Source organism: Dromaius novaehollandiae, chromosome 1 (genome assembly GCF_036370855.1).
Source record: "Dromaius novaehollandiae isolate bDroNov1 chromosome 1, bDroNov1.hap1, whole genome shotgun sequence".
In the NCBI taxonomy this organism is placed as follows: Eukaryota; Metazoa; Chordata; class Aves; order Casuariiformes; family Dromaiidae; genus Dromaius; species Dromaius novaehollandiae.
In genome coordinates, this window is record NC_088098.1 from 5,180,547 (window position 1) to 5,202,352 (window position 21,806).

The 21,806-nt window shown below is 41.7% G+C and overlaps 1 protein-coding gene across 1 annotated transcript in view; it reads right to left on the reverse strand.

Moving 5' to 3' along the window:
- Nucleotides 1-19,715, reverse strand: part of GRM3 (glutamate metabotropic receptor 3) — a 106,181-nt gene extending 86,466 nt beyond the window's left edge. Inside the window, exon 1 of the mRNA XM_026119369.2 lies at nucleotides 19,048-19,715. The gene's annotated coding sequence lies outside the window, so the exon portion shown is untranslated. The remainder of the gene's footprint in view (nucleotides 1-19,047) is intronic.
- Between the last annotated feature and the right edge of the window lie 2,091 nt (nucleotides 19,716-21,806).

Genomic DNA, 21,806 nt, shown 5'->3' on the forward strand with positions numbered 1-21,806 from the left:
GAAATAAAACATTTTTTGGACATGATTCATCTCTTCCTATATCAGATGTCTGAAATAGGTCAGTTGAGTCACTCCTTAGAAATGTTGTTTTTCTCCTGACCACAAAAGATGATTTTCTAAAAATGTAGACCTCCACACTATGGTTGTCTAGTGTCTTCACACTATGTCTGGTGAGGTAAATCCCCCTCTCAGATGCTGCTTTTCCTTGCTTTGAAGAAAGAATGAGGTTGTGGAGTGAAGCAACCAAAAGAAGTTGTGACTGATGGATATTTACAGGAGTGGTGAAGAGCAAGTGCAATAGATTGCTAGAGATATATATACCCTTGCTTTCTCCAGAAAGTCCAAAACCTTATTCTGACCGGGTGAAGGGGAGATTATCTTGCTGAGGGGGCAGCGGAGAACAATCATTTGTTCTTCCAGGTTTTTGAGAGGGACTCAAAGCACTTCTACACTTTATAAAGGATATGAGGCAAATCAAACATTACCCTTACTGTTGTTATTAATCACAAGCAAAAGGATTCAGTATAAATACATATTTTTGATTTGAAGTGGAAAGGAGAACTTGCCTTCTTATAAATCCTTTTTATGTGAAATAGGTCTGAGGTATCTGAGATGAAATGTAACTATTTAGTTAACAGCAAGTAGCTCATAGGGAGATTAAATGATACAAAGTTCAGACCTAGCAAAAAAATAATTAGCGTAGTTATGCAATTGGCTGGGCCTTCAGAGTCGCTCTCCAAAGAGAGGCAGCTCCACACACTTGCTCGGGCTGGAGTTGCACACGACCTCGCGAGTGCTCAGGGCACAAGGTTCCCAGCGCTACAGACAATGGGAAGTTTGCGGGCAAAAGCGAGGGAGAACTGCTTACGTGCCAGGCACAGATCCAGATCATATTGTACTCTCTACTGGCTAACTGTCCTCCAGTGCAGTGTGATTTTGTTCCAAAGGAATGTGTCTGAGCTGAGAAAATAAGCCTTTTGTGTAATTTCAGGTATTTTTCTTTGCTGTCACTCTGAAAAAATCAGCATGAGTGTTAGGAACTAGAAAGGATCATCATCTCCTGAAGAAGCAGGAGGCTGAAAGCGACTTGGTAGTTGATCTGTGTATATAGTCTGGAGGCTGCTAGAAAATTTCAGAGAGGAAAATAGTTTGGAAGCATCCAAAGGATTTCATTAAGCTGTTTGCCTGCATTCTGCAGTGAAATAAGAGGATTAGCTGAACAAAGCAAGAGCTTCAGGCCCTACAGCATGGCAGACAGCCAGGAGTAAGGACCATGGAGAAGGCTGCACATGTCTCTGGCCACCAAACACTGCAAAGGTCCTGTCAGTGAACTTTCAGCAGAAGAGACGCGAAGTGCCTAGTCACCAAGGGGAGGCTGAGCATCAGCTGGGAAAATGGCCATGAGCCTGAGCTTCATCCAAGTCAGTTGTCTCCATATAGCTCTGCTAGAGAAGACTAAGCCCTGGCAAAGAACAATGTATAAGGAGAATGAAGTGTTACTGGTAACTGTGTACTCAGGAATGGTTTTGAGCTTATTTGATTGTTTTCTGTTCAGCAATCAACATAGGAAACACAGTGAATATTAAACCATCTGAGCCAGTCTGTTTTTTTGTTTTTCCATGTTTCAGCTATTGATCATAACAGAATTTTCCATCCAGGGAGAAAATATTATCAGAAAAGAAATAGACATTTCTTTCATCTTTGAGACCTTTTTCATCAATCCCTTTTCACCAGCAGGATCTCTTTCTTTTACTTGCATTCTGTTTTCTTTTCAAATCAATATTATTTCTTTCACCAAAAACTGAGTAATTTAATAGAATCTAAATATTTTCTTTAATGGGCATGAGAGCTGCCAGTAAACCATGATAATAATTAGCTGAAACCATCATGCAGCAAGATCTTAGTGCCATCTAAAAAAAATTTAATGCATGGGCTGAAATTTCTCATCAGACCAAGGAGCAGAAGGTTCTCTGGTGCTATGACTCAGAAAGGAAGGACTATCCTGCTGATGAGATTGTGCCAAAATCCAGAAAGCAGTACTTTCTTTTAGAATACTTTTTTTCCTGGTAACACACAACTTTAATTGGACAAGCTGTCTAAAATATGTCTTGGTCTCAGTTTCTAGTTTTTATACTAAAAAGTGTTACAGATATCCCTGACTCAAAAAAAAAAAAAAAAAAAAAAAAAAGGAAGAAATCTTAGGGCCCTTTGTTGTTCCACAAGCATTACTTTGAGTCTTTCCAGTATCCAGCAGCAAGGAATGTTTCATGGCTTGATGGACAGTTCACCAGACTGAGATGTAGGCCAGTTTCAGAAAACTAGGGAAATAATAGCCAGACTGTCCTGAGACTCACAGTTTTCCAGATCACATCAGCAATCTCAAGCCCATCAGAAGTGTAGCCAGGCCAGATTGTGAGCAAAGCTTCATCAAGTTCAGAAGGTGAGAAATTACTTGGGAAGCAAGGAGATCTTTTGCTGCAGTCATTAGCTAAAGAAGCAATGAACTTAAACTGCAATAAGAAACATTTAAGCTAGATAGTAGGGAAGACTTTCTAACCATAAAGATAAGGCAGCTTTGGGACATGCTCTCTGGAAAAAGTATGGGGTCTCCACCATCAAAAGTCTTCAAGAAAAGATTAATCAAACTTTTGTCAGAAATGACAGGATAATGATGACTCTGCCTTGGGGCAGGAGATAGTCTGAATGACCTCTTCTTGTCTCTTCCAGCCCTATTTATTTTGCACGAACTCCATATAGCCCATATTTGTAAGCTGTCTCTGTCTTTGGACCTCAGTGTAGCTACACTGATTCGCACCAGTGAGGGACTGGGGTAACATGTACGTGACTCATGTTTACATGTCATCAGCTCCTCATCAGTTTCTGCATGGTGATGACCAAGCAGTCAGGGAGCAGTATCTTGCCTCAATTAAACAGGCTAGCAAACATATCCTGATGGAAATATTGTATTGCAATGCAAGGATTTTGCCGCAACATCCTCTTTACTACTTGAGTAAGTGTTTGGAACGCAAGTAGACTGATATTTGAAAATCTGAAACTGCAGATCTTATTGATCTCTTGAAACTATTAAATGATTGAACAAGCAGTACACCTAACAAAGTGAAGTGCATTGCCAGTTGGTGTAATGTGGAGAAGTTCTGCTAATTTATTGTTGCTAATTTATAATGGTCTAGGATTTGCCCCACTGAATCCTGAATTAAATTTTTATATATTTGTGAACTATTTATGCTGCATAACAAATCAATACTTTTTTATTGTTCACCAGATTTGGATGGATAAAAGGAATATTTCAGTTTTCTGCAGGGTCAATACGTAGGTGCCTTAAATAATGAAAGATACTGTGGTTTGTGAATGGAAGAAAAATTCCAGGGTAGGAAAGAAAGTGTGTAATTTACCTAAATACCTTTTCTATCTTTGACATGAATTATTTTCACAAACTGACAACAAAATATAATGTACTTCTAGAAGACGACACATAATTCTTTATCTCTCTTTAAGAAAGAGTTATTAATTTTGAAAAATCTTCTCTTTCTGAATTTCTTTGCATTTTGTATGAGCCATAAAACCTCCAAGGAGTTATTTGAATTTCAATACCATCTCACGCTTTTATTAAAATATACTCTAACCCTGCTTCAGTAATTAACATGAAGATAGGCCCTTATTTCTAACAACTGAAATCTCTCAGCAATTTCAGTTTTTGTTTAAGTGTACTTTTGATTAAATAATTACTGGGTAACAGTATGAATAATTTGTCCATGACAGAAAGCATCACAAATTCCTTACTCATATTTCTGTAGTTTCTGCTTTTGCCAATGCATTTTATGAGTATTTATTACAAATGACACCTTGAGTTAATAATATAAAATACCTACTAGTTTCATAATCATCACTGCAGTGCAGAAAGCATTAGACTTACAGTAGTTCTGCATTGACGACATCAATAGATTTACTGCATTCATTTCCTTATGCAAATAGTCCAAAAACATACATTACTTTAGAATCTTATATAGTCTATTGCCTACACAAGAGGGTACCAAAGCTTATGAAAATGCAGAGTAGAGTTAACAGTTAACAGTGTGAGTCTTGTTGTTCCTTCCTCTGCTGTCCTAATACCAGGGCTCATTTAGCGTCGGATGCTGTGGACACATACACTTCTGCAGAGCTCTTACAGTAAGAGGGGGGACTGCTAATGGTCTTAACATGACAGGCTAGACTGGGGTGTGTACTGAAGATGGTGTAGCATGTTGCTGCCCCTAGAGAAGAACAGGGCCTGAACAGACATCCGTGTGAATTAAGCAGAGATTTATCATGTCTTTTCTCTCTATGCATGCATGCACGCATGCTCTGCCTCCGCATGGAAGAGCTTACTTCTCCCCTGCCCACAGGACAGCCTTGTTTGCTCCTGAAATATGTCCTTGTCCATCTTTTTCCTGCTTCCCTAAGAGAAGCATGGCACTCTGCTTTTGCCACCTCTCCTCTGCCACCCAAAGCGGGCAGTGGAAGCTCTGCTTTGCTAGTAGATGCCTAGCTGTCTCCCAGGGAAGTAAATGCTGGCAATACAGAGTTATATAGTAAGATCCCTGGGGCAAGAATCCTGGACTTCACTCAGATGATCTAGAAAAACAGGGGATTGGAAGAGATCCTGAAAGGTCTTCCTGATCTTTGCTGTTACCCAGAGCAGGATCAGCTTTGACTATGTCTTATCTGACTCATGTCTTGTCTTACTTACTTTTAAACATCTCTGTTGACGAAAACTTTCCAGACTTCCCAGCTATTTATTCTATTGGCTCAGTTTCCTTACCATTACATTTTTTCCCCCTTATTCTGGCCTTCTGTGTGACAACTGAAGCCTGTTAACTCTCTGTGACAAAGTTTAAGTCCATTTTGCTGCACCTCTATTTTGTCTTGTTTCTACTCTCTGGACTCTGTCTCAGTGCTTTATATTTTCTTCTTGAAATATTTTGCTCAGAGCTGAACACCACACTCCAAATATGGCCCTACCAATGCTGAGTAGATGGCAACGTTTATACACCATATCTTGCAGACAATATTCATGTTTATTCATCCCAATATGAAATTTAGCTTTTTCACAGCAATGTGATACCATGCTGTTGAGTCATGCTCTGCTTCTGTAGCCTTAGATCCATTTCTGCAGAACTGCTGCTTGGTCTGTTGCTCATCCTCCCATATTTGTGACATTAACTATGTTAATAATTTTATAATGAACTTACTTTTTTCCACAGATTATCTTGGGAACCAGAATCTGGTAATCCTAAAGTGAACCTGATCTGAATAACCATTAATATTTTAATCTTAGAAGACATGATAATCAAGTTAGGTATCAATAACTCTCTGTTCTCTACTTAGCTGGCAAACAGATAGCCAATTACATGTTGAAATAATGTAAAAATAATGCATAGTAATCAGCAATCAATTTTAGAACAATTCCTTTGGGTCAGGTACAATCAACAGCCCTTTCATAGAACAATACCTGGAATTTGCACAATTCTGCAGAAGAATCTATCTTAATTAAATATGGAGAGTATCTGGAATCAATAAAGATGGAGAATGCATTCACATTCATCTTATTGGGGAAGACTTCTGTGTTTAAATTGGGTTTTAGGAAAAGAGTAGTGCAGAGAGTTGCAGTTACATCTTGAAGCCCTTCTGCTAATGCTGTCAAGGGAGTTTTGTTTGAGAAAGAACTATAGGATTCAAGACCTGCATTTAAAGTGAATTTATTAATAAATAAACATAGGTGAATTAATACATTCAAAATAAATCTGGCAGAGTTAATAATGGAAACAAATAGAAGAAAAAGTAAATGGATTAATGCATGTAATCGGTCTTTGGTTTCCTAATGAACAATTAGCCTAATATTTAATCCCCCTCAATCCATTCATTTCTGTGGTTCTTATTCTCTAAAGATAAACATGGATGATTCCAAATGTGGTTTTGTTTTTGAAACTACTCATCTAAATATTACATTGTAATCATTGGCACAAAAAAATGTCCTCTAAATGGGAATGGACAAAAACTGGAAATGTTAGAGCATGTATTACCTGGTGCTTTAAAAAAAGGAGTTGCAAAAAGTTGCAACACTCTAAAAGAAGACTTAGGTGACTACTGCTGATTAAATACAGATGGCTTTTTACATGGAAGCTGTTTTTTAAGGCTTTGAGAACAAACTGTTCACCATCCAATCAATAGCATTACAGGAATAGGCTCTGCTGACTATGATCAGACAATGTATTTTAGGTGCCTAACTTAATTAGCATGATCTGAGTTTAAGAGACACCTCAACAATCCAGGCAAGTATTCAGGACTGCTAGACTGTGAAGCCATATATCTTCAGTGGAGGGAAGGAGCACCAAGCTGCATCCCACTAGTTGCCTGAATGTGTCCCTCTGTGTCCTTGTATCTCAGGCTGTAAAAAGGCCTCTCTTATTTGGAAACCAACCTTCTTTTTCACCCAGTACATCCAAGTAATGCTTATTTAGCAGCCCCAGTGTGAGCAGGGTAGCCACAGGGTGGAGGAAAGGGGCTACTCTCATCCAAACTGGTAGCTTGTGCTGTAGCATAGAATCAGTCCAGTTAAACCTTCAAAGCAGCTGCCTACTTGTTCAGTGGGAATTTAAGGCTTGGAAGTTAACAGTCAGAAACTAATGAGATGGACCGAATGTGTTTTAATTTACTGAGATATATTAAAACATTATGTCAATTAGTTTGAAGGCTAGAGGGGACTTTTCTGTTGCAATATTAAGGTGCTCCATGAAATGCTGCAGAGAATTGAGTGAATGCTTTTTATTTTTACTTCCTTTTTTTGTGTGCTAATTGCCGATCTCATATGCATGAGCCTACCAGCTGCAAAGTGTTCTCTGACGAGCCTTTGGGGCAAGTACCTGTATCAGGACCCCTGTAACATTATTTGTGTCCTAGCCAGCTTGGGATATGTCCTAGGTTGTCCAGGGAAAAGTTTGTCTTAATAAAAGAAGATAGATTAAACAAGAGAGGCAGAAAGTGTGCCTAGGGGGCATGAGGTTCTGGATTCTTGCCTAATGCCATGCTCATCAGGCTTAATGTAGATGAACTCTGTGCGAGCTTGCCAGGAGCAAAGTCAAACTTCTCATCCGAGACTTCCTGATGCACTGCTCCATAGTCATGATATTGAAAGCATGAGCAGTTTCTGCCTTTTCACAGGCCCATAGCTGGAATACCCAAATGATCCCAGGTCTGTATCCATTGCTAATCTCTACAGCATTTACTGGTATATTTTATGCTTGGTGTTGGCCTGAAGGCTTCCCTGTACAAAGGGCTGCAAAGGCATCCCTCCATGATCACTGAACCTCTCCTTGGTTTCTCCAGTGCAGGGACTCTGGAAGACTAGAAGTTTCAGGCCTCCAGGGAGCTTGTCTTTGATTTATGGACATTAACTGAAGTTAGTTGCTAGCTGAAGTTAGTGATGATGATAGTCACTTCCCATCCACGCTAAACAATGCAGCAGTTAAGCATCCCTTTGTATAGCAACGACTGAACTAAGAGAAGCCCTAATAGAGCTCTGTGGCAAAGATAATGCAAAAGTTGGTTTGAACCATCTGAGGAATTTTCTTCTAAAATGTGAATGTGGATATGAAGGCTGGCTATTGTTTGGTTGAAGCCATATGTATTTGTGAACTAGAAATGAATACCCAGCAGCAGTCAAGGATAAAAAGTAGCAAGCTGGAAGGTGATAGAACATTACTATGGTCCTGAGAGACTTAGAGAGCTCTTTGGGCAAAATGCAGGCTGGAGTGAAGCTTGGAGCATACAACAATGAAATGGCACAAAGGATTTCTTTGAGGAATGTTGTATTTAAGATAAGTGAAGTCAAGTCATTCATCAGCTGCACTCATCTATCAGGTACAGATTCAAATGGGCAACTGGAAAAGGTCCAAAGGAAAACAGCAAGAATAACAAGATTTTTTAAAAAGTGCACAGCTAAAAGAAAAATAGTTATTTTATTGAGTCAATAGAAGAGAAGACTAAGAGGAGCATTACATAAATGAATGTTAAAAAGCCAAAGCCTAGCAACTTTGCTATATAAAAGGCTGGAGTGAAAAGGAAAGTACTAAACTGCTTCTAATTTCTGTGGCAGAGTCAACAAGAATAATAGGCTCAATTGCAAACAATGGGATTTAGTTAGATTTTAGGAGATCTGCTATCTGTAAGAACAGTGAAGCAGTGGCATATGCTGTGTTAGGAGGCTGTGGAGTCTTTATTTTTGGAGATTTTAAGGGAAAGGATCAACAAATAACAGCAAAGGCTTAAAGATAGTTTGTGTTATCTTCTGGTGGAGAGATGGATTAGAGGAGGTCCTTACCAATGTAACTATCTATGGAACTATAAATGCTGTGTTCAGGAAAATGGAACATTGTGTACAGTCTTCGAAAATGAAAAACTTGCATCAAGAAGGCCTCTTTCTATCCATTTCTATCCTAATGGACACTATACCCTTTCAGGGTAGATTCTAATTGGGACCTTGTGTCCTTGTCAGGAAATCATAGGGACTAAGGAACTCTATTATTCTCTGAAACTGCTCCCTGGACACAGATTTAAAGCATTTAAGTCCAAATGGAGCTATTTGCCTGCTTCATTCGTTAAGACTGGTGAATGTGCACTAGACAAGCAGGTTGAAAGGAGTAAGTGGAGTCTTGGCACCATCTTCTTACCTGCTGATGAAGTACCAGGGTCAGCAAAATTTCAGGGTATAGCAGTATCTCTCATGGATAAGTAGGAAACAAGGCATTGCTGGGTCACACCACTTCCTGCTGTTATGTCTGGGTTGGTGCAATTTACATTTCATCCTTTCCTCAGGACGTCTATGCTTCAAGTCACCTTATAGATCCTATGACCTGGAGTTACTCCCAGACTAGATTCTGCTTCCCTTCTTCATCCTGAATAATGCCACTAGGAAAGTGTTCATCTGAAGTTGATCCTGAAGGCATTAATGTTAACCTCCACCTCTAAGCTATGTCCTACATATCTGCTTCTGGGAGAAATCTTGATCAAATTGACCAGTATTAATGAGAATTTTGTAGTCTGTAGAAATCTTGAAAATAACAATAAAACAATAAGAAAAGAAATCTATCTTTCCTTGTTCATCAAAGGTTTCTAATGCTGTTGAAGTGCTCAATATTTCAAATAGTCTTTCAAATAATATCTGAAACTGTTAAAATAAAGATACTTTTCCCACATTTCCCTTCTCTCTCTTTCACAAATGGTGGTTCTCTTGACCTTATTTTCCTGTCTTTGTTTGCTTAGAGGATCAAAGCTTTTCTGTTTATTTCTTTTTCTCCTAACCAGCTTCTGGAGTGTTAAAAACACCACCAGTATACTGAGTTTACATTACAAACAAGTTAAAATTCCCAGTCTGTCAGAGCTTTTCTCCTAGGATACCAAGAAAAGCAAAGTTCGGCTAAACTGCACAGTTAATCTGAGATCACTTCTGAATGAAGAAGAAAAGGTTGTTTTAAGCAGGGCTATTCTCTTATTGGAGATTTAAAGTCTGCTTCAGAAAGCGAAATTATTATTCTCTGAAAGTTATCTCCCTTTATTTGTATTCTTGGAACCACCCCATTACATCATCTTCCCTTTCCACTCATAAAATCATCTTAATGAATCGACTGTGGGATTAGCCCTATGTAAATATAGCCTTATCGACAGCAGCATTGACAAAGAAATGGATGAAAAAGGACACAGACTGTATGGTGCTTTTGCTAGAACAGCAATTGTTTTTGTTCTGCTATGAAGACCCTGAGACAGACAGCTTATTTGTTGATTCTGAAGATAACACTCTTCTTCAAGGTAAATGTATCCTGTAATAATTCTAGAATGAATAACTGCATGGTGGCTGGTTTGGAGGATTTGGCTGAAACAGACTTCGTTGCTGATGTACCACTCCTACATAAATGTTTACTACCTTTTTCTCAACTTTTGAGAGCAAAGAGAGTAACCTGATAACTCCATCTAGGACATCAGTCCCATGTAGGATGACTATACATCTCTATGAGAAAGCCCATTGTTTGTTGATCTCATTGTCTGTTATTGTCAAAGCTCATCAAAAGCCTTGATGGTTGCAAGGAAGAAAGCGAGCAAACACAGTTAAGAGAGCCCAAGGGATTACATCAAAAACAGTTCAAGGATAGATTTGACAAGAGTACTTCAGTGTGTTTTAATAATATTTGGAAAAAGAATACTAAGTCCCTATAAGCTTTCTAAATTTTCTAGTAAGATGTCACTCTCTGGTAGCGTTTTGTGGACAAATAGATCAAAATGAAGAAAAGCAGGCCTTTTGTTAATGTCTATACAAATAATGTGCTGTACAGATTAGCAGTGCAAGGTATCCTTTTCACTCCATTTTTCTAAATGTTAATCTAATATTACTGCTGATGCCATGATTTTTCCCCTTTTTATGAAAGAAAGATCTAAAATATTGACAATATAGATCTGATAGCAAATAAAATCAAGACCTTTCATCTTTTGTACACTGAAAAATCTGGAATCTTTTAAAATGAAACCAAATCTGGTGTCAGTTGACAGAAGAGATTTCCTTTTGACTGAATGAACTAATGTAAAAATGCCATTCAAAATCAATGACAAAAAGCCACAAAGTCTGTGGTTGTATTCTCAGCTGGTGAAACTCAACACTCAAATAAATACATAATCTCAATGAAAACTTTGAGGCTTTTTGAAAACTGCCTCTTCTTGGCAAAACCAATTATATTGTAGCATAGTATATAAATTTTTAAACATCTGTGTAGATTAAAATCATTTTTGACATTCCTTAGCCATGTGAGCCGATCCAATCTATGGCTTTGGATTAGTAAGAGTAATAGTAAGAGTAAAGAGGAAGAGTAAGAATTCCAGAACTGAACCGTATATGTCTTACTACACAACATCTTTTTCTTTCTCTCTGCCTCCATCCTTTTATCTATTTGTTTATCTATCTTCTCTTCCTATGAAAATGCTTGGGGGCAGTGGGAGAAAAAAAATCATTTCTTCTCTCAATCTGATATGAGTTCTGGAAACATCCCAGAAGTCTGCGTCATAGAAGTCTATGAGATTCTTACAGTAGGATAGCCAATTACAGCTAAGCATCACTATGTGTTTATCTCACGCCTATGGATACATAACATTATCTCAGCAATATGTTCTCATGCTTTCCTAAGAATTTCTTCACTGGATGATACAATCATTTTGAATTCATTGAATAATAGCAATAAAAATATATAATAATTATAAAATAACATAGAAATTGCCTGACAGAAAGCACAAGATCAAGAACAGTTCATCCAAAGACTTTCTGAGAATGTACACATGTAGAAATATTCACAGAAGTACAGCCACAAGTCTTCCATCAGGAAGACATTTCCCATACAAGCTGGAGCCAATATGTGATTATAAGGAGTCCTAATCACAGCTACCTTAGATAATAGAGATGCCAACCATCCAGGTGCTGTAAGCTCTATGCTCAGATCTTCAAGTGGCCAAGAACTGCGGTGCATATGCTACATAAGAGAAATAGCGTCAACAAGGTCAAGGAAAGTCTAGGAGCCTCTAAGGCACGTGCTAGGTTTCTATGGGGCTCCCCTTCTCACCAGAGAGGAGGAGTGTATCTAGCATGCAATATCCCTTCCCACAGTATTTCTTCCCACAACAGAGGGCTTGGATTGCCTGGCAGCTCCTGCACCATCACAGCACTGCTGTTGATTACATAGTGGTGCAGCAAGGAGCTATACTTGAATTGCTCATGGTCCTCACAGAACCCACAGCTTGGGGGCTGGAGGCGGGGGGGTGGGGGGCAACAACCCAAGCAAACAGAATATTGTATCATTTCATTTGCCACTGGTCAAAAAGCATTTAGGGGCAGGCTTGAAAAGATCTTCGTGCCCAGAGAGTGAATACCTGACTGTTGCAAGAAAGTCTCTAGTAATCCATTCCTTTTGCCAATTAAGCAATTTATTTAGATGTTAAAATGGGGGCTGTAAGATTTGCAAGTCCTTTTGAAATGATGTCCCATCCTATACTTCATAGACCAGCCATTGGTTTGACAACACAGAATTCAATGATTATTACAGATCTGGGATGTCCCTGAACCCTAGATTTGGCATCTGTCTCTGGTTTAGCTGGAAGAAGTTTAAAGAGTCACATCATGCAGTCAGGCAGCCCCTCGTCAGCCACATATCTCAGACAGCCTCTCTGCAGGACTAATTCCAGGGAAGAGTCATAGCATTGCCAAATCTCAGACTCAGTAAATTGCCTGCAGGATTCTTCTTTGCAGACTGCAAAGTAATGTCTCGGTCAGCGTAACAACGCACAAGTCTGAGCACCAGCCACCACAAACACAGAGAGGCCGAGGCTTTGCGGGGCACTAGATTAGACAGTTTATGAATCAGCTGTTGGGACATTAACCTCCCCAAATGTGGCACTATAGGCAACACAACATAAAAATTGTCCCTGATTTGAGTGTGGACTCGTTCGTGGAGCTTTCCACAGGAATGGAAGCTGATGAATGAATTTTATTATATTTCTTGAATGAAGGTACACTTGGTCACTACATACTGTACACTTTCTGTTTACTCTGTTTTCCATCAGCAATGTCATCTCCTGGCCAAAGGTTTTTCACAGTTTTCAGGTTCCCTATTTCATTCTTCCCTTTCTCCTCGCCTCAAGCACCCCTCATTTTCTTGAGAGAAGTCTCATTCCTTCTCACCCTCAAACTCTACCTGTCTTTCTCAGCATCCCTCATCTCTGGTTGTATCTTAAGGAGGTACTCTAAGACTGATATTTTTATCCTTCTTTCCATGAAAATCTTTCTTTTAACACAGTAATTCTCCTAATACAGTTCTGACCCAGGTATCTACCGACTTTGCGGTTGCCCGTTGTACTTTTGACTTCCTTCTCCCCTGTGTCTGTGCTTTCTTGGTTCTCCTCTGGACTTGGACTGTCTCTCCAATAACTTCCTAGGAGACTCCATCAGACTGCATCTGTCTCCCTTGTTCATACTGCACTGCCTCTGGATTCCACCCAGAGCCCATGTACAACCACAAATTTCTCCTCCTTCCACCATGGATATGTGATTTTGTCAATGTGTGCTCACCTGTGGTCACTGTGTGCTGATATCTTGTATGACTTCTTTGCACCACAGACTTTCAAATTCTCTTACCTTTCTCCTCTCCACCTAGCTTCTTCATCTTCTCTCTTAACGCTTCAAATTACTCTGGAAAAATCAGATTTATGACGCTTTCTCTACTAGTTTGCCCTTGCCTCCATCTCTGATATGTTCCCTTCCTTAGTCAATATGCTTGAAGGAAATCCTCTGCCTTGCTAAATTTTGCAGTTAACACTTCTGTAACATGTGCAATATTACTGCCCTGCTAGTTAGACCACCTGGTAATTTGTAATCTCACTGATGTGAGTTTCTTCTCCATCATCCGCACCTGCTTTCCAGTGTCTTCCACCCACAACTGACTTACCAGGCCATTTACTTGTCCCCCAGCTTTAATACTCATCTGACTCTCGTTATTGCTTTTACACTCCTTTTGTCTCAAGCTGTTTTTTCTTCTCTTTATGTTCCCCAGTCTGTCTCCTGCAGCTCTTTCCATTTTCCTCAATGTGGTGGACAGATGAATGAATTTTTTGCCTTAAACATTTCTTGGTGCATGGGGTGCAGGCAGGCCACAACCCCGAACAAGCCATCTGTCCCTGGCGGAAACAGGACTGGGCTGCTGCGACCCCTGAGATGGTCTCCCTGTGACCACCCAGGACACACACAGCCTGTGCTGAACAAGACCACAATCGGGCAGAGACTTTGGGATCTGGACTGTAAATTATTGTCCGTTTTTAGCACAACTTCTGTAAAACGTGCTTGGCATGAGTGGCTAAATTTGCTGAAGCCTTAGGCCGCACTCCCTAGTTCAGTGAGAAAGGGCCCAGAGCTGGTGCAGGCGGGAATGATAAGGGCGTTACCAGCAATTTGCATTCCTGTGCACTGCTGAAACAGTGCTAATTGCTGGAGTTACCACCTTCTTTGTCAGGACCTTGAGAGATGATGGTGGGACCCAAGAATGGAGACACACCTGTCAGCAGAAACGGCAACAGTAAACGGCCTACCTAGGGACAGTGATGAGACCCAATAAGGAGCAGGAGACCCCAGACCCAAATATTACTATTGGTCTGAACTACCACATGAGGGGTGGGAAACTTAATTTGAAAAAGCTATAATTGCCAAGGGATTTCTTTGTTTGGTCCCTCTCTTTTGTCCCTGGCCCCTCGTCCCTCGTCGGAGGCACCCAGCTTGAGCTGTAATTCGATTGGAGTCAGCGGAACATCATCAGCCTCAGAGTGGTGGTAGCTAGCTGCTTCTCTCCTTTTCCAACTTTCTCAGTCTTTTCCCCTAACCCTTGTTCTGTTCCCCTCTTCCCTTCGCCTCCCCTTCGCTTTTCCCCCCACACCTTTTCTCCCCACTTCGTGGAAAATAAAATTAAAAGGTTGTACAATATTTGACCTGTTTTAGGGTCTTAATCTCGTCCTCGGGATCGTAATGAAACCCTCCCGATATTGGATCGGGACACTCAAACCCTCTTTTGTCTTCAAGAGTCCATTTTTTTCTCTATTCACCTTTGTAATGGAACATTTCAGGATCTCACAACATCCATCAAAAGTCTGCCCAGGTTCCTCTTTCATCCACAAAATGTTCATAACCCTTTCCTTCTTTACAATCCTTGCTTGATGCATATTCCATTTAGTTTATATAGTATATATAGTGCTTTGGACATACTGGGAAAGTGACTTTCATGGTCAAGGTCATCAGTGCCATCAAGGTCAAGCCACATGCTAGACTTTAAGGCACTCTGAAGGTAGCTGAGGTTAAGACCATGCCTTTGCATGTGACTAAATTGGGTCTTAGAAGTCTTGGAAAAGCTGCTACATAGGTTTTTGATACAATCTATTGATTTACACCAGAAGCCCATAAGTTTCTGTATGAGCAGTACAATTGTGAACTACAGAAATGCTCCTATAGTCTCAGTGTAGCTGTGAATGATAGCATAATAATAGTTCCAACTGCATCATTTAATATTTGAGAGGACCACTATGAAAATAAAAGCAATAGAGTTCTACAGCCCCTTTTGGTGTAATTCGGTATAGCTCTAGTAAATTCTCTTCTCTTTGACTTTAATAGGTTCACAGTGATCTACTCCAGATAAAAATTTGCTGCATCGTTTTAGAAAGACATCTAGAAATGTGATAGTATATTCCTTGCAGTATTTTTGAAATACTGAGCATCCCTGAAATAAAATGCTGGAAAATCTTGTAGGGCAATAGTTAAGCCAACAAATTCATCCAGTCACCCACTGGATTATGGGCTTTCCTGAAAAGGTACCAATAGCGATTTAACTGTAACAGTTAAAACGCTTCTAACAACGAACTGTCTTTTGGTCCCAGTGGAAATAACTCTGCCAATTGCACTGATGCTGTACCCAGACATCATTGTGCCCATGAGAAATTCCTATTTTTTTGTTGTTTTACATCTACTATTAAAATAAACTCATGATTTTCAAGCCAGTCTAAATTTCCATAACATGAAATGTGTCCCAGATTTTTCTGCCAGTTTAGGGGTAGACTATCACAGTGAAAGTTGTCCTTATTAAGTTCATAGCCAAGAAAAGGTGCAGAGTTTTAGGAAGACTGTACCAGCTGAAGGCTGCAATCCTTCCTTGCCATGAAAGATGCCAGGCATCCTTCCTGCGCCCCTGTGCTCTGGACCGTCCAATGCTATGTGCAGGGGCAGGCTGGATGATCAACCTTCTGCAGATGCCTCTCCACTGCAAATTCAACCCACATGTGGGTTAAACCACAAACTCTCTGCATTTAGCAGCACTGGCGTGCTGAGTAAGAAGACAATCTTGTCTTTAGCTCTCCGACCCAGACTAAGTTTGGATCGCTTAGGAAGAAATATCTTGTTGAAACCAGCAGTCAATTTTATATCAATGATCTGAAAGAAAAGCTAGTCAATATTACATGAATTTATCCACCAAAGCTTATATAGCTTACCATACTTATATATTTTCTCACAAAAACAATCACACAGTCTGATCCTGGAGTGTGTCAAACATCACCGTGTTGCTGAGTGGCATGCTGAGAGTGATCGCAGGCCTAGCATTTTATTAACCAGAGCAATTCATACTAATTGATCAATAGCTATTATATGACAAGTTTGAAAAGACAAAGTGCAGAAATCCTGATAAACATTTTATAAGGCTTAGGAAACAGCTTTCAAAAACTGGACAGAGAATGAAGTCTCTTCCACAAGATGCTGTTGACAGAGTCGACAAACTCATAGGCAGGATCCTATGCCCCATAACACTCCGTGAGCCCTACTGAATTCACTTAGATCAATAAAGAATTTAGTCCACTGGGTTCAAAGGAAAAATTGCAAGTTGACCCCTGTATAGGTGACATTAGGATGAGGTCACTTAGGTCTTATAGCATTCTATATGGGATTCTGTGAGTTTCACAATAATTTACGCTCCACAGGACACTTCCGGGGAGCATTGTATCAGCACAAAACATCTGTATAGCTCTTTCTTTAAATGTCAGCATGTCTCCTTAAACCTTCTTCATTTCTAAATTAAGCTCCACTTATGTAATGCAGACCACTGAACTGAATGATACCACTTTTTCTTACATACTTCTTTTCATTTGGCTTTCCAGTCTGATTTACTAATTTGCTTCGTTAGACTTTAATTAAGTATAAAAACATAAGTGGGCCCAGAAAGATACTTTACCCCTGCCTCTTGCTTTAAATTCACTCTTTTAATGAGAAGATTAGAATTTCACTCCTAGACAAGGTGTTAACGTTCGCCTTAAAAACTTTACTTGCAGAAGCTAATAAGTAGGTCATCAGCACAAGTAACCCAGACAAAGAACAACAGCAATTAAAAAAGCATCTCAGCGCGGGGACAAAATTCTTGGTATAATATTCTTCATGCTAATGCTATTTTGTTTATTTTTAAGTTATAGAGCAGAAGAACAATTGGTGGATTTTCTATTATAAAGTGTTTTTTATTCTTTTACATCTACAGCAGGACTCTGAAAATATTGAGAGCAGCAGTGCATTCTTTTATAACATCAGCAAACAAAACATCCACAAAAATTAAAATATGACTTTTTTTAGCAGAAGAAAAATTAGCTGCCATTGTCCTTCACAGTAATCAGTTTGTTAAGAGGGATTTACATGGACTGTTGTAAAAGATAAGTAGAAACATTACAAGAGTACGTTTTTTCTGTTACCCTAACTGTGAATAAAATACCTTAATGTGTAATTTTTTCAAATGTAACCAAGGAAGTAATATTTTCTTGCAACAACTGCATTCATCAACATAAACAACAGCAGAATAAGCCATAACAATTTAAGTGTATTTGAAGAAAATGCAAAACAAAGTATAGTCATTTTCCTAAAATATGCATTTAATCAGGTGGGTTATGTGCTTTTCAGATTGTTTTCATGCATATTTAATCAATCTGAGACATATACTTATGCAAGCTGAAATAGGTACCAGTCTGTGTCCCAGGCTGTTCTGTTTCACAGTCTTCTGATGGAGATTTTTTTTACTTGAATTAATTATTTAAAAAATGATCTAAAATCATCTTCAGCAGGTGGCATGAACTGAGAAAAAGCCAAAGAACTCAGAAACTAGCAGCAAATCCTTAGCTCAGTTCAATGCAGTGTCAATGAGATGCCAAATTTTCAAGAACTGCTTGTTTTTTATCAAGATTGCTGAACTGTAGGGGTGGATGTGTGTGATGCACTGAAGCACTATGATAACTTAGGGGAAAAAGTCCCCCAAACCTATTTACCCCCTCCCCCCCCAAACTCTACCTACACACATGCATAAAGATGCACTTTCTCACACCCACATGTCTTTCTCGGTAGATATATGTGCCTGACATACACAGAGATTAAAGATATGTACCCACACACCTCTAGGTCTACACACACAATTAGATAAACACCGTCTAGGAATGAATGCACACTCCTATAAATCTACACATATACACACCCATATGCACCCAAGCACACATGGGCATAGGTATACATACACATGCACACCCACAGAGTGACATAACATATGCCAGACACATGCACAGGCACACACAACTCTAGAAGCACGCTCCCGTAGCTGGATGCATACTCACATGGATAAATAGATACACAGGCATATGTGAGGGAGAGTTTATATTGACTGTATCATCCCTGCTAATTTCTCCTTTCCTTTTGAATCCTTCCAGTTTTAGGATCCTGGGATCAGCCAGGTCCCTGTGGGGGAGATTCCTCAGGAGGAGCAAAGCCCCTGTAGGGTTTTTAAGGTTTTCCCCCTCTCCCCCGTCTCTCCCAGCAGCAGATCCAGGGAGAGGAGCTGGGTACCAGCACTGGTCTCCCAGCTGCTCCCTTGACACTTTGCACCTCGGCTTAAGGAAGGGTAGAGGACAGCATGCTCCACATCTCCCCTCACCCCCAGAGTCTGCCTCTGTGGGAGCTGGAACCTCTGGGCTACATCTGGATGCAGCTGCTTTGCCCTCGGCAAGCCAGCCCCTTGCACCGCCTCCCCCTCTCCAGCTGCGGAGCAGCGGGGTCCCCCTGCACCCTACCTGCCCTTGCCGACCTCCATCACTTTGCCCCGGCTCCTGGCTGAGAAATTGTGTCTCCTGCCTGCTCCCCTCTTTGAAAACCACCTCCCTAAACTTTTTCCCTGGCTACACAGCCTGCAGCCCCTTGGGCAGCGGCAGCCTCTTGTCCGGCAGGATGCGGGATGCAGGGACTGGGAGGTGGAAAGAGGGATGCAGGGATTAGGATGCAAGGACTGAGATGTGGGTGTGGGATGCAGAGACCTGGGATGCAGGGACTGGGATGCAGAGACTCATGCTGCAGGGACTCAGGCTGTGGGATGCAGAGAGGAGGGTGCGGGGTGCTGGTGCTCAGCTCCTTACCGTGCAGCGAAGGTAAGTCCCGACGAGCCTCTCCGGCTGCTCCTGGGCATTGCGGGCCACCCAATGGGCTTGTTAAACATCCATCGGAGAGTCTTGCCCCCCAAACTTGTGTGAGCTGCTGCCGCTGGGAAGAGTCACGCTCTCTCCCCCCCGCCCTGGACTGGATCCTGATGGAAACTCGTCAAGGCCTCCTAAGTGGTCAGGGGTACAACTGGGGAGGGAGGAGGAGGGGGGGGGTAATGGGAGGGAGAAGCTGCAGTCACTAACTAGTCATCCACTCCCTTCCCCTCTCTCCTGGAGCAGCCGCTTCCCATTCATCTGAGCAACTTTGGCTCTCCTCGGCCAGGCAGCGCCGGGTGCTGCCGCTTCTGACTGGGCTTCCCTTTCGCCTCCTGGCATCTTTCAAGCTCTCCTCTCCTTTCCGGGCTAAGGGGATTGGTGCAAAGCCTTAAATTAGGAGGCGACCTAGAGTTGCGAATAAATAAAGCCTTAAGTAAAGCTTTAACACCTAGAGTGGCGGAGACAAGGAGGGAGAGCCGGCCGGCCTCTGCGGACCGCCTCCCCCCGCGCGTGCGAGCAGCGCTGCGGCCCGCGGGGGCTGCCCGAGGCTTATCCCTAGCACTTATGCGCCGATCGCTTTCCCAGCCCTAACTTTGCAGCCGGCTGGCGGGGCTCCGCCGTGGTGCCCCGGGGCCGCCGCGGCCATGGCGCGGTGCGCGGTGCGCGGTGCGGTGCGGTGCGGTGCGGTGCGGTGCGGTGCGGTGCGGTGCGGTGCGGTGCGCGGCGCTGCCCTCCCCTCCCCGCCGCTGTTTAACCGCGCCGCGGCGCGGGCAGGGGCGCAGCCCGCGCCGGGGGCCGCCGCGCCGCCGTCGCCTGGCAACGCCGCATCCCTGCCCCGCGCATCTCTCTCGCCGCGCCCCCATTGGACGGCGCCGCGCCGGGGCGCGCCCCCATTGGACGGCGCCGCGCCGGGGCGCGCCCCGCCGAGGATGCTCGGGCGGCGCGGTCTGCCGCGGCGGCTCCTCGCACCCCCCCAGCCCGGAGCGGGCGGGGAGCCCGGGAGGAGACCGCGGCGCATGCCGAGGCGCTCAGCCCGCTTGGTCGCCGTCCTTCTGCCTTCTCCCTGCCCGGTATCAAGCCAGCCGCTCCGATAGATTTGCATCTGCTCTACATCTCTTAGAAAAGAATTATATGTGTGTCTGTATATATATTTATACACAGACACACATGGTCATATATATATATATTTATGAGAGTATATGTATGCATATATATGTATATATGTATATCTACAATACACACTCACTATATACTATATATTATACAAAGTATATAAACTTATATAATGTATATATACTATATTATATTATGCATATTATATAGTATACATACACATACATATATATAGACTATATATGTGTGTGCAGATATGAATATGTATACATAAAATATACAAATATATGTGTTTATATGTGTATTTGTCTGAATATATATATATCCTGCATGTTACAGCTCTCTGTATTCTCTGTATGTATCCTAACTCTCTCATACAAGAGGAGAGAAGACAAATAGTTACTGGGGAAGAACGCGGCAGAGCGCAGACACAAAAGGAGAAAGAAAGCTGCATTTTGTGCTATACATATTCAAAAACCAAAGGTTTGGAGTCATGGCAAATGTATATGTTGAGATGGTTCCCACTTCTGAAGCACCACCTGGAGTGTTAGCAGAAGGTAATGGTCCTAAAAAGGGAATTTAACATCCTGAGGTGAGTGTGTTGTGTCAGAGTAGTGAGGGTAGATGTGTTGACTTCAGAGAGGGTGAGTTTAAACAGTGCTGCATGGGGCATCGCTGGTATCACACGTGGCTTCATTGCTCATTCTCTGCTACAGCGGGGGACGGCGAGTAACAGCTGCTTCCTGCTGGTGGAGTGTAGTGCGGAGCGGGTGTCCATGAAATCCAAACGCCTTCCTCTCCATCACGGCTCTGGGTGGGATGCTTTGTGAATTTCTCACCTCTGCCTGTTTAGCAGGGAGGAAACCACTACCCACTTCTCCCTCCTGGACTTGCTCCAGCCCAGCTCCCCATCTGCCTGCCATAGGTGTCTGAGCAAAACAAAGAAAGAGGCACTGCTGTCATAAGCTGCAATCCAGCAACTCACAGGGGGCCACTATTGTTCTAAGCAGCCCAGTTCCAGTAAGGAATTAAGCCAATTCAAAACAAAATGAAATAAAAAATTATTTCTCTGCTCTTTAATATTTAATGTTAAGTTATTTAACATCTGCTTACTTTTGTGATCTAGCCATTACATTTGAGCTACTTGGCTAATTTCACAGAATTTTATTTTTGGAAGCCAAGGACATCTGCTAAGATGTATGTGTTGAACTGTTTCATCAAGGACTTCAAAATGAAGCAGGGGGCAAACTGAAGGAGTCCAGTTCCTCTCAGAGTTTCACTAGTGTAGGTTGTATTAAAATGTAAACGAGGTGACACAGTAACATCAAGGTAAATTGAAATAAGTAGGAAATCAGTCCCCTGTCATTTAAATCATAGCACAGTGTAATAGACAAGCCTGGCATATCTTTTTTCAGACTCTTGAAGGCTGATTGTCAGGAAAGTGCAGTGGAAGGGAGGATCTGGCTCTGCATTGCCTTGCATAGAGTAGTCATGGAGCAAAGTGAGTGTGAAGGTAACTTTTCAGTTCGGAAGGATGTAAAACCTACTGTGTATGAAATTGGTCACCACAGGTACCAAGTGAAATT